Source organism: Etheostoma spectabile, chromosome 3 (assembly GCF_008692095.1).
Source record: "Etheostoma spectabile isolate EspeVRDwgs_2016 chromosome 3, UIUC_Espe_1.0, whole genome shotgun sequence".
Lineage (NCBI taxonomy): Eukaryota > Metazoa > Chordata > Actinopteri > Perciformes > Percidae > Etheostoma > Etheostoma spectabile.
The window spans coordinates 5,449,345-5,462,161 of NC_045735.1; the positions used below are offsets into that span (position 1 = coordinate 5,449,345).

At 42.7% G+C, this 12,817-nt stretch overlaps 1 pseudogene; it reads right to left on the bottom strand.

The window, feature by feature from the left end:
• Window positions 1-5,646: 5,646 nt before the first annotated feature.
• The window catches only part of LOC116680957 (chordin-like), a 16,534-nt pseudogene continuing 9,363 nt past the window's right edge, over window positions 5,647-12,817 (bottom strand).

The window sequence follows — 12,817 nt, forward strand, 5'->3', positions numbered from 1 at the left end:
ACACAAGGTGTGCCACACACTGCAGAAGGGATTTTCACACTCCTCCACACAGATCTTCTCTAATACTCAGTCAGGTTTTGGGCTGTCGCTGAGAGAAACACGGAGTTTGAGCTCCTCCATAGATTCTCTATTGGTTAGGTCTGGAGGACTGACTAGGCCACGCCAAAACCTTGATATGCTTCTTACAGAGCCCCTCCTTAGTCATCCTGTCGTGGCTTCGGGTCATTGTTCATGTTGGAAGACCAGCCTCGACCATCTTCAATGCTCTAATGAGGGAAGGGGTTGTTCCGCAAAATCTCACAATCACATGGCCCGGTCTCCTCCCCTAATACAGTGCAGTCGCCCTGTCCCATATGCAAAAAAATATCTCCAAAGCATGATGTACACACCCCACTTCACACGTAGGTATGGTGTTCTTGGGATGGTACTCATCATTCTTCTTCTTCCAAACATGGTTAGTGGAATTATGACCAAAACGTTCTATTTGGTCTCATCGGACCACATGAGCTTTCTCCATGACTCCTCTGGATCATCCAAATGGTCTTGGCAAACTTACGACGGGCCTTGACATGTGCTGGTTTAAGCAGGGGAACCTTCGTGCCATGCATGATTTCAACACCAGACGTCTTAGGTGTATACAACAGTAACCTTGAAACAGTGGTCCCAGCTCTTTTCAGGTCATTGACCACGCTCTCCCGTGTAGTTTTGGGCTGATTTCTCACCCTTTTTAGGATCATTGAGACCCACGAGGTGAGATCTTGCATAGCCCCAGTCCGAGGGAGATTGACCGTCATGTTTGACGTTCTTCCATTTTCTAATGATTGCTCCAACAGGACCCTTTTTTCAACAGCTGCTTGGCAATTTTCCCCGTAGCCCTTCCAGCCTTGTGGAGGTGTACAATTTGTCTTAGTGTGCTTTGGACAGCTCTTGGTCTTGGCCATGTTAGTAGTGGGATTCTTATGATTGTATGGGTGGACGGTGTCTGTATGCAGCTAACGACCTAAACAGGGGGCATCTAATTTAGGAAAATAAAGGAGTGGAGGGGACATTTTGAAGGCAGGACTGACAGGTCTTTGAGGTCAGAATTGTAGCTGATAGACACGTGTTCAAATACTATTGCAGCTGTATATACAATAATAGTTAAAAAATATACATTGTGGATTCTGGATTATTTTTTTTTTTTTGATTAGTCTCTCACAGTGGACCTGCCCTACGATGACAAGTCAGACCCCTCCATGATTCTAATGGGGAGAACTTGCAAAAAAGAATATATAATTTCTTCTGGCTTGTCTGTGTCAGTACTGGTAAAGTTCACACACACCACACACACAGTGCAGAGCAGGGTCAGGCTGGTACATGTTTTATGCTTCTTCACAAGCTGCCACCGACAGTCAGCTCAGAATGCTTAACCTTTGACCCTAACATGCGGCTCTGATGAGGCACCCCCTCCACACACGTCGAACCTCTCCAGCTCGCCTGATGGATGGCTTCCAACATGCTTTAGTACACACAAGCTCTTTTTTTTGCCTCTGGGAGGTCAACAGGTGCCAGCAGAAGTGCTTTCAACCAGCTGGAATTTTGGAGATAAATTTAGTGTAATACCTGTTTAACCAGCAGAGTGCAAAGCAGAGATAGTTTTCTTAGATTTTCTTGCCCTTGGCAATGTGTGTGTTCCTGATCAGAAGTTTGTACATGTAACTCTGTGAATACGTGTTTAGTTCAGTCTGCCGCAGTGTTTGTGTGTGTGTGTGCGTGCGTGCGGCTGCGTGCATGGGTGCGTGTGTTTTACATGGGGCGGTATGTAAGGGACAAAACCTTGCTGAGCACAGTGGTGACTGTCAGAGGATGGAAAGCAAGCAAGGAAAAGGAGAGGAAAGAAAGAAAAGTAAGGAAAGGAAAAAGACAGGAATGGAAGATATGGAAAGGGGGGAAGGAACGGATATACAGTGTGAAAAGAGATAGCAGGAAATGAAATTATAAGGATTGAGGAGAAAGGATATAACAAGGAAAGAAGAAAGAAGAGATGAGAAAAAGTGTGGAAGATAATGAAGGGTAGGTGAAAGAGTGAAAAGGCAGCGATAGAACAATGGAGAAAGAGAAAGGAAAAAGCTAAGGATTAGTCGGCGTCTCTGGCTTGTCATTCCCTTTAATCACAAGCTCAATATGTGAAAAACTGTGAGGAAAGAGAAACAGAGGGAAAGAAGAGAAAGAAAGCAACAAAGTGGAAAACTAAACTCCAAGGACTCCAGATGAGAAACAAAGATATAAATGCAAAAAGGGAAACGAGGGAGCGATAATAGGTACAGTGTCCAAAAACAAACACAGTATCCCTTTTTAACAACAGACATTCTTTTATTTTGTCTCCACGACATTCAATAAATACAAAAATACAACCAGCTTCTTCATAAACAACCATAATAGAAAAAAATCATACAAATATTACTTAATTGAAACAGAAATGGGAACAACCAAAGCAGAGAAGCGATGAGATCAACATGAGGCGAAGGCAAAGCTCCTTTTGGTTTTACACTGAAATAACCAATCAGCTGAACCCATTCAAACTTTCTTCCAATGAAACCCCATGATCCTAATGGCTTTATGATGATATGAGTGTGAAATACAGTGGCGCTCATAGTTTATGAACCCATGCTACAGTTGACTAAAGAGAGGATAAAAAAATAACATTGGAAATTACCCTAATGCCTTAATTAAAAAATAGAAAAAATCCAACCTTTAAGGACACCAACTTCTTTGTGAATGAATAATGTATTGTGAATAAATACATGTTCTTCCTTAAAATACAGGGGGCATAAGTTATACACCCCCCTATGTTAAATCCAATAGAAGCAGCAGATTTTATTATTAAAGGCCAGTATTTCATGGATTAGGATACTATGCATCGTGATAAAGTTTCCTAGCCTTTGAATTAAAATAGCCCCCTCTCTAGGTATGGTGAAGGGTGTGTGAGATGGAAGGAAGTGGCTGAAGGGAAGTTTCAAGGTGTTTCTTGTTTTGTTAATTTTTTTATCCTGCTTTGCTACCAGAACTGTGTGTTCTGTATTACTGCTTATTCATATTACTGGTAAACACACACACACAACACATAAGCACACTCACACATACACATTCACACAGATTTAAGCAACACTTCCTCTGTATCCAGTGAGAGCGGTGAGAGCTACAGTAGCTATGGCTGTACTTCTGAAAGAAGTCTGTCAATAAAATGCAACTGGCAAAATCTTACCAAGTATGTCCTTCAAACCAAGCTGAGAATCCATTGGACAGCAGTGTTATATTTCACATATATATATACTCCAGTCTGGTAAGCTGTTAAAAAAAAAAAAACTGAGCAAAAAGAAGATTCCAGCAAAATCGAAAGGCAGGAAGCAGAGGGCGAAAGTCTGGTTGGTCCTCTAGCTCTCATAAACTGATTTAACAAGTCTTTGGAAATATATATACATTTTATCATATCTCCATATCTGGCTTCTCTGTTCATTACAATCCTGAAGGGATAACAGGGTGGGTGTGAGGTGAGGGAGGGGGGGGGGGGACCCGGTGTGCAGCTCTGGGTTGTGGGTCCGTCAGAGAGAGGATTGGTTAAGGGTAGAGGAGCGTTTGTTGGGTTTTGTGGGTCCAACAGATCAGTGTCTCCTGGTTCGCATTTTATCTGGAGCTTCATCATCTGGTCATCATCCTCTTTGGACTAAGGAAAAAAGAAAAATCAAGAATCTCTGTATAAGTTAAAGCCACATTTGAATCATGACAGAGAAAACAAACATACATGTTTTACGATGTTAGCTCCCTAAGACAAGTTTTCAAATGGTGTAAATGAACAACATTTCACTGTACACTTAACGATTGTCCTTGTGTCGTGATTGGGGACAAGGACAGGGTAGGCCCTGCTGGTGTGTGTGTGGGTGTTGTCATTGCTCACCAGGCATTCCGGACAGCACGCACCCCGTGCGGGTGTTGTTGGTGCAGGTAAGTACTGGACATTGCTTTTCTGACACTTGGTCCACACCATGCTGTTGACAATAACAGAGGAAGCAGACAGGGTTGGTGAAACGATGCAAAATGTAGAAGCACAGGAAAAAAGACACAAGACGCCGGTAGGACAAGGAATGCATACCACCAAGTAAGATGGGAAGGGACACTTATCTTAATGCCGGATCAACTTTCACTCTCCTTTAGCTCTATTTTTGGTCTCTATGTGGCTCTTAAGCTGCTAAATACTTCACATATGGTCACCAGCCAATTGTAGCTCGGTCTGTCTGCTGTTGGAAACTGTCAATGAAGCGTGAGTGTGAACCGAAACAGTGAAGTCGTGGGCCGTAAAACCAAACCAATAGGCTGAAAGACTTGAAATGTTCCGTAGAGCTGAGGGGATTTGCAGAACGTTGACAATGCTCTGTGGGTCTTCACTCTGAGCGACCTTTCACATTACACATTGTCATTTGGCTCATGATCATGTAAAAATATTGAGAAGAACAGCTTAAAAATCAAAATAGATTAAAAAAAGACTCCATACACAAGTACAACACATCTGCTAAAGTACTGGCTAAGATCATCTTGATCAGAGCACTTTATTTTTGTTATGTTGAAAGAATTCAGTATGAACTCTCGGGAACTGTGTATTGTATTTCTATATTCTACTTCAAAAAATAACTTGGAAGAATAACTTTAATGGGGTGCCTTGAAGTATTTTATAAGCAAACAATTTAATTATATTCAGTCAAATGTCAGCAAAGTAATAATTACATTTGGTCTTGTTTCTTGGCACGCCACAATACTCACATCAACACCAGCAGTTAATGCATTTCATCTCCCCACCATTGGTACCCAGGGATGCCAATTGTCACTGTTTCGGTAATAGTTCTTGCCAAATTGCAGGTGCCTCGGGCCTCTGCTTGCATCAGTCGCTGGCTCCAGGCCTGCTGGAGTCTTCTCCTCTCGGACACTCCTACAGCAGTCGGAGGGGTTACGTCTTACTGGATGATGCAGGTCAACACCGGACAAGTCACCTTCTCACAGTGCACCTTCCTGAAGACCCCTGGATATAAGTAGCATTAGCGGCCGGTAAGCAGCAATTCTATTTTTTCCAGCACAACAGAAGCTGCAGCTGATAGGCTTTTTCCACAAAGTCGATCATTCCCCAAGGTTTCACTTATGAGAAATTCATGTATGCCCAGCTTCTTTGCAGTCCAACACAAGATAAATGATCCATTAAGGGATTTTGGAAAGTAAATCCAGCCAGATGTGGGTTTATTGATGTGATTTACCTGGCATGTGCAGACAGCACATTTAATGTAGCCAAAGGAGGGGAGGTACAAAGGGATGCCATGTGGTCCCAGGGGCGGCATCTCTGGTCCCTTCAAAGTAGTAACAACACTGAGAGAAAGGAAAGAGGAGGAAAATGGTTAAAGAGGTCAGTCAGCAAGAAAATGTCTGAATGATTCAGTTTACTTTTAACTGTAGAGGGAAACGCAATGAAATAAATGCAGCATATACTGTACATGTAAAAAGAAAAGAAAAACTACAAGAGAAAATCTTTGAGAAAAATCCAAAAAGAAAGAGAAGGAGAGAAGCTAAGTCAGAGACAGGAGAAGTCGTACCTACCTTCAGGATGTTCACCACCCTCTGGAACTTTCATGTCCTGGGCTCCCTCCTCTCTGAACAGGAAAAAGGAAATGGAGACATAAAAACAGAATAGTTTTCAACTTTATGATTTCTGTTGAAAGTACTTTGGGAATTCACCCAAAAGAATAACCCCACCAGGGACTCGAACCAGAATAACCACTTAAAACATGATATCATACGTTCATGTATCTCATGTGACAATAAAATATGTCTGTCTCACCATCACAGATCGGACAGCAATTGTCCTCAGGCGGAATGGTTTGGGAGCAGGTCAACACCGGACAGATGACTGGATCACAGATCACAGTTCGCTTCTGCAGGAAAAATGCAGAAAGAAGACAGTACATTTATTTGTGACATAAAATGAATACAAAATTCAGTATCTAACATGCACTTTATATGGCAGCAAAACTAATGTACTTCCAGCTTTCTCTTCCTGCTTAAGTTTTAGCGCTAAACCCTCCATCCTTGTTGACTTGTCTTTACTGGCAGCTTCAGGAGAAGCACTTGGTATGTTGGGGGTCCAGCGAGAGCCGGGAGCGTGATGTGGTTCTCAAAGAAGCAGGTATGGGGGTCTTTCTTCAGCTCTCCGGTTCCTTGCAAAGAGTTCGTCAAACTCCGACCCCTACTCTATCTCCCTGTCCCAAACTCACAGTTGTTTGGCACATGGACCTGGACAGAGAAATGTGTAGAAAACAAAACAAGGGATAGATGGAGGGGGATGACATGAAGAAAAATACAGCTAAATGAGGTAGATGTAGTGGTGGGGTGAAATGTGTTGAAATAAAAGGGGGGAAAGAAAAAAGAGACAGAGAAAGAAAAAAGAGAAAGGGTGGTTAGAGCATTAGAGATGTTGTGGCCACACTGATCAAGGCTGGTCTCAAGTGACTTCCTTTGTTGACTTGATTATTGTTCATAGTGCTGCAAGCAGATGGGTGTTTGTGTTGACTGTTTGCTATTAAACAGCTGGACCCTACTGCTGCGTGTGTGTGTGTGTGTGTGTTTGAGATCACTTTCTTGTAGTAGCTGGCCGCTAAAAGAACTCATCAACCCACAACTGGTTTGTCGTTTTTTGTGCGTTTCTGAACCCCAATAAAAAGTTTATTTTCACAAAGTCTCTGCAGGCAGACAGCACCTGTCAGTGGAAGCGCTATAAGAGCAACACACAGACGCGTGTTAAACACTAAGAGGGATAGAAGACCCCAATGACTGTACTACTCTTCTTCTTTGTATAATCTAATCCCTTCTTACTTGTCAGTTATGGGTTACAATGCTATGATTTCTTTACCAGTATCGGTACTGCTTCCGATGCTGCATAGAACGTGGTATTGGTATCGGTGAGATACCGGAGTTTATGCACCGATCCAATACCATTTAATGAAGTCTGAAGAAAATCTACATTTGTCTAAGTAGTATTATTTATGTTCTTGTCCGTTGTAACTAAACTGTCAAACTGGTAGAAAAGAAAGTTATGTGGCGTTCATTTAATAAAAAATGTAATAAAACACTGATATTGGATCAGTACTCGGATCGGCTAATACGCAAACGTTTCCGCGGAAACAGAAAGCAAAATATGGTATCGGACCAGTGAAAAATCACTGTGAAAATACATGGCCTATTCTATTTGACAGAGGAAATGGCATACGTTTGATAATGGATTTAAAAAAAGTCTCAGCCACAAATGAATGCTTTTCTTAATACTACGTCCTAGTATCTCCTCTGGGGTTCATCTTGGTGCTGACCTGGATGAAGGCTGTTCCTTGGTCCAGGTGTTGCAGTAACTCAAGACTGATTTCCTTTAACACCCCTGAGCCTGGAGGAGAGTAGAGGTGTTGAGTTTGTTTCTGTATGAATGTGTATTTTACATCTTATTTGCGTGTGTGTGGGTGTGGTGTGTGTGTGTGAGTGTGACACAAATTTACCTGTGTGCGACGTAGACGCCAGTCAGCCAGCCTTTTGGAGTAGTGCTGCTGTCATCTATTTTCCCATCTCAGCCAGTCCGTGGAGACGGCGATCACAGTGAAGTCGTCGGCCTTGCTGAGGCCTGTGACAACGATTTCATAATGCAGGTGACCACTGTGTCCACGGGCACCACAGGCATGCCAGAGGCACCAGTTTTTACTGGTGGAGACACAAAGTGGCCAGCCCAGGGAGTGGGCAAACTTGAAAGAAGGGAAATTGGTAATGAAAGCGTGCATCCAGGACTTGAAAAACATTGGTGACGTGTTTGCTATGCACAGTAAATTTAGAAAACAATTGCAGGATTTTATGATCCTTCCCTCCCTGCCCTTCTCCATCCCTGCTTCCATCAATCCGTACCATGTCTGGGTGTCTCCAGGCGCTGTGAGAGCAGGGCCTAATCGCCCTCAGCCCCCCTCCTGGCCGTGTGTCGTGGCCATTAATAAAACGTTCGTTCGGCAGAGCATGTGGATGTGTCGCGCCTCCAGACGGCTCCAGCTGCCCAGCGCCGCCGTGGCCTTGTGTACTCTGGCGTCAGGTCATACAGCAAGTTCGCTGTTCGCCGCCGTGGCTTCAACTCGAGAGTTATGCACAACAAACTCACTGGGAGACCGCGACTGAACCTAGATGGTGGGGTGAGGGAGAAATGGTTAGAGCCTCCTCCTTTCAAAAAATATGTTTAATTATTGTTCCTTCACTTGGATGGTTAACATTCACTGCGCAGAATGATGTACTGGCTGTTTTTGAGGGGTTGCTCACCTTAATATCAGTTTGAATGTGAAATAAACATCAATAACTAGTCTGAAAGCCCACTGTAGTTCAGATGGGGAACTCTGAGACTCAGCGTACACGAGAATGGAATTTAAGTGAAGTAGGATAGATCTTGTAAAACTTAACAACAAATTTAGCTAAATCTAAATTCTGGATTTTCAATGTGAAGATAGAGTAATAATTAAAAATGTAAGAAGAGGGACTAGGTAATACAGCATATTAGACACAAATAGAGTATTTATTTCTTAAAACAGTCTGAACGAGAGTTATAACTGAAGGACAGTTCTTTTTTAAGCCATTTTGTTAGAGTTTCCATCAAAGTGTTTTATGAACTCCCCATTAAAATGGTGATATTCAGTTTTTGGAGGGAGATTGGCTCATGGGTATAATGATTATTACCTTTCTCACCTGTTAACACCATCACAACACATTTCAACTGAAACCTAAAACGCAGATGAATATGGGCAATCTCAGAAAAAGTGGCAGTTTTGGTTTCATTATCAACTATAAACAACAAGACATAGACAAAAGTAATGTGTTTATTTGCAATGTTGTAATATTTCAATCATGTAATGCATCTCCAAGTAGTCATCAGCATAACAAAATGTTCAAACAACGATCAACATTATTTATTTAGAATTATCCAGACCTGGGTCCCGAGTGTCCATTATCGGAGGTTGAAGAGAGCGATCCCACGCCTCCTGTCTTCCCAGGGGTCAAGTGCATCATGCTGGACACACACTCTGAATAGAGAGCCAAACAAACAGATCAATACAAAACTCCATCTTAGAGCGCATCTTGTTCAAATGTCTTATCTAAAACCACACTTTTCCCCTCGGAGTCCCCCCTAAACTAAAGTTAGAATATATCTTGAGTGAGGGAGGAGGGGGACACATTAACAGTCCCTCACGTTGCAAAACACACAACACATAAAAGCCAACATAAACAGAATAATCATCCTTCCAAGACACCAGTCATTGAGGAGAAGATGTAAAGTGTAACCCACAAATCAAGGGGCGGTATGGTTGTCTCAACAATTGTGTGAGTGACCTTCATGCCAAAACCATACATTGTTACATATTGTGCATGTCTTAAAACACGCACCAGACCACACACACCCATAGGTTAAGCCTGATGAGTAACCCTGATGAAGAGCAGCTTAAACAAGAGGGCCGCCGAGAGGGACAGGAGGCCAGAGTAACAGGAGAGATCGAAAAGTGCCAGAGAAACTACGAAAATGACATGCGGACAGAAAAAAAGTCACGAGAGGAAAAAGAACTCAAGAGACGCAAAGGGGGACAGCAAGCCAACGGAGAAGAAAGGAAAGTAAAGGAGGAGGGAAAGAGCAGGATGGGAGGTGTGGGTTGAATTCTATACACATTAACGGCAAGCTGTTATCACGTACTGAACCACCAACCGACTGGGGACCTTGGCAGCACCACGTCAGTCAATTCAGTGTGTCAAATTTGTACAAGAAACCATCTTTTACACTGGGTGTATGGTTATGTGCTGGCATGCATTGTGATAGACAATGAAACATGCTTTCAAGGGTCAACGTGCTGGCACCTTTGATATTTGATGGTTAAGTATGGCATCCCATGAAAAGACCAGTGTGCAGGCTTTTCATGAAAACGGTTCAGACAGAGTGGAGCGGCCAAACATTCCTAAAACCGGTCTCTCTTTCTTCTCAAACAATGCAGAACAGTCTTGGTAGACCACCAAGTCAAAAACAGAGGTCCAGACACATGGTTTTCCCCAGCGATAAGACTTTGAAACGAGGGAAACAGAAAGAAAGAAACAAGTAGTATATAGAGGGAGAATGCACGAACCAGCCAAGATGAAACTAGTACAACCATGACAGTACAAAACAACAATTAGCAACTCTGTGTGCCGTTGCAGTGTTTGGGAACCACCTCGAGGAAACTGATGGGAAAGCGGCCATGAAGAATAACATGTTTTCAATTCTCCATGGCGAGGGGTTGATTGATGGGGACACGTACTGTCAAAGATTTTCCTGCGGCTGATGAAGCAAGAGTTTGTCGCGGTCCCTGACCCTCGGGTGCCACGGTGAATACAGGCTGACCACGAGATTACAGAAGAGTCTCGGCAGTAGGTCTGTCAAGCACCTCGCAAAAAGCTGGATCGCCACAGATTAAAATCCGCAACTGACTTATACATACGTGGTTCAACAAGTTATAACTAGTAAAAAACATATTCCATTGTAAATAAGCCTTCAATACCAGAATGCAAATGCCAATATATTATGCTGTCAATATCTGTGGACATTATTTAGTAAACACGGACGTGTTACCAGAGTAACTCAACCCACTTATGAGACAAAAACAGATGGTGTGAGTGTTCCGAAATAAAGTGAACGGACCTTAGTTTAGATCACAACAAAGACAGATGAGCACAGAAAGAAAAACAGATCCAGAGCAGTGACACCCTTTTAAGAGGAAGATTAATTCAACAATCACAAAAGCATCACAAATAGAAACATTAAGGATTAGACACTTGTGTTAACAAAACAGCTACAATGTAAGTCATCCAATACAAAAGACTAAATCTGGTCAAAAAACAATGGCTGCAGGTTAACACGTTCACATGAAGTTTAGAGTTTAAGCACGGCGACGGACTCCAGGAGAAAAGGGGGTGTTGGTGGTTAGGAGGTTCTGGGTAAGAGGACAGAGTACCGAGCGTGTGAAGAAATGTACTTTATGATTAAGGGATCAGTCACTATAAACCTATCATGTACATAAAGGCCACACAGCGAGGAGCCAAACAGGCGGGAGGAAACGGAGAGGCTGGACGAGGGAAGGTGACTTATTAGTGGGTGAAAGTGAATGGATAGGAATAATGAGAAGGGGAGCAAGGTGCAAAAGGATGTATGGGGTCTGTGAAATCAGAGGACACTCAGATACGGGACAATAAAAATGATTTCACACATTCAAAATACGGTGGTGTTGCTTGTGTGTTGTGAGTATTAGAGGGGAAATAAAGGAAAGATCTGTTAGCTAAAAGATTACTAAGTATGTTGTTTATGAGCCTCTGTTATTAGATTAGACGGTGAGATGACCGGATCGCGGGTTTGAGTTTTTTTTTTTTTTGCGACTAGCTCGAGGACAACCCAATTACAGGGGTCATGTAGCGGTTGCTAAGCTCAAATAACTTTGCCATATTTCTCAGCGGAGGCCCTCTCTAGCTAGGCTCGAAAGAGGCAGCGGCCTTCACGCAATTACCTGGCAGAATTAACAAAACAGGCGACACCTTCATCACTCCTCCTCATGCATCCTCCGTCCCTCTATCCAATTAGCATACCACAGACCACTAACCAACTGACATGTGGGAGGAGTGTGTACGCAGTCAAGTCCTCTTAACTCCCCATCCTCCATCTCTCCTCGGTCATACACCCCGTTGCCCAATCTGTCTGCAAAGATTCCTCGTAACTTTCTAGCTCTCTGGTTTTCCCCTCACTCTTCCTCTCCATCCATGTCTTGTCATGTCTCAGGGTAGTTAGCGTGACAGACAAACAGCGCTAGGATGTGGTGAGCCAAACCACATCCGCGCTCAGAAAGGAGGGAAGTGTGTTATATGTCCTAACAACACTGCCCCCCCCCCCCCCCCCATTCATTGGTTTGCAACATTTTTACTAAAATCTAACATTATTCATCTGAATATTGGAACTCTTGGAAAATAAATGTGGTGGAAAACCACGGCAACTATTTCTATATTTTCAGGACATGAAGATAAAAAAAATTTGTTACAAAATAATATCTACAGCTTTATGTCTGGCATCGTCTTTGAAAAGCCATTGTAACTGTAGGATTGTATTGTGTGTAGCTTATACATGTGAGGGATGTTGCTCGGATCCCTCAGGATGTGTGTCGGTACACAAGTGGGACCTCGGGGGCACCAAAATGGCTCTGAGGGGAAGATGACTGTTGAAGCACTGAGATGAAATGGTTAGAAATGCTAGACTGAAGGAAAACTAGAGATCACAAAAGAGGATTCTGTCCCAGTGGTTTACTTTGGAGGAAGGAATTTGTAAAACAAATATGGTTTAAGGGCACATACTAGATCTGAAGGGTTTGAGAAATCTTCTTTGAAAGTAAATACAATTTACAAAATAAACAATTTAACGTGTTTCTATATCGTGCCGACCCTCCTTCCCTTTCCGCACCCTTTTTCTTTTTTTTTCTTAGTCCCTCAGTATGCGGATGAGTGGAGTTCTTTTTTTTCCCCTGAAAAACTACAGGAAACGTTTGACCTCTGGAACTGCAAACAAAGGCTACTGTACCAAACATTAACATTGATTTTCTCAGGTGTTCAAATACTTATTTGCAGCTGCATCATACAAATAGTTAAAAAATCATACATTGGGATTTCTGGATTTTATTTTTTAGATTATGTCTCTCACAGTGGACATGCACCTACGATGACAATTTCAGAC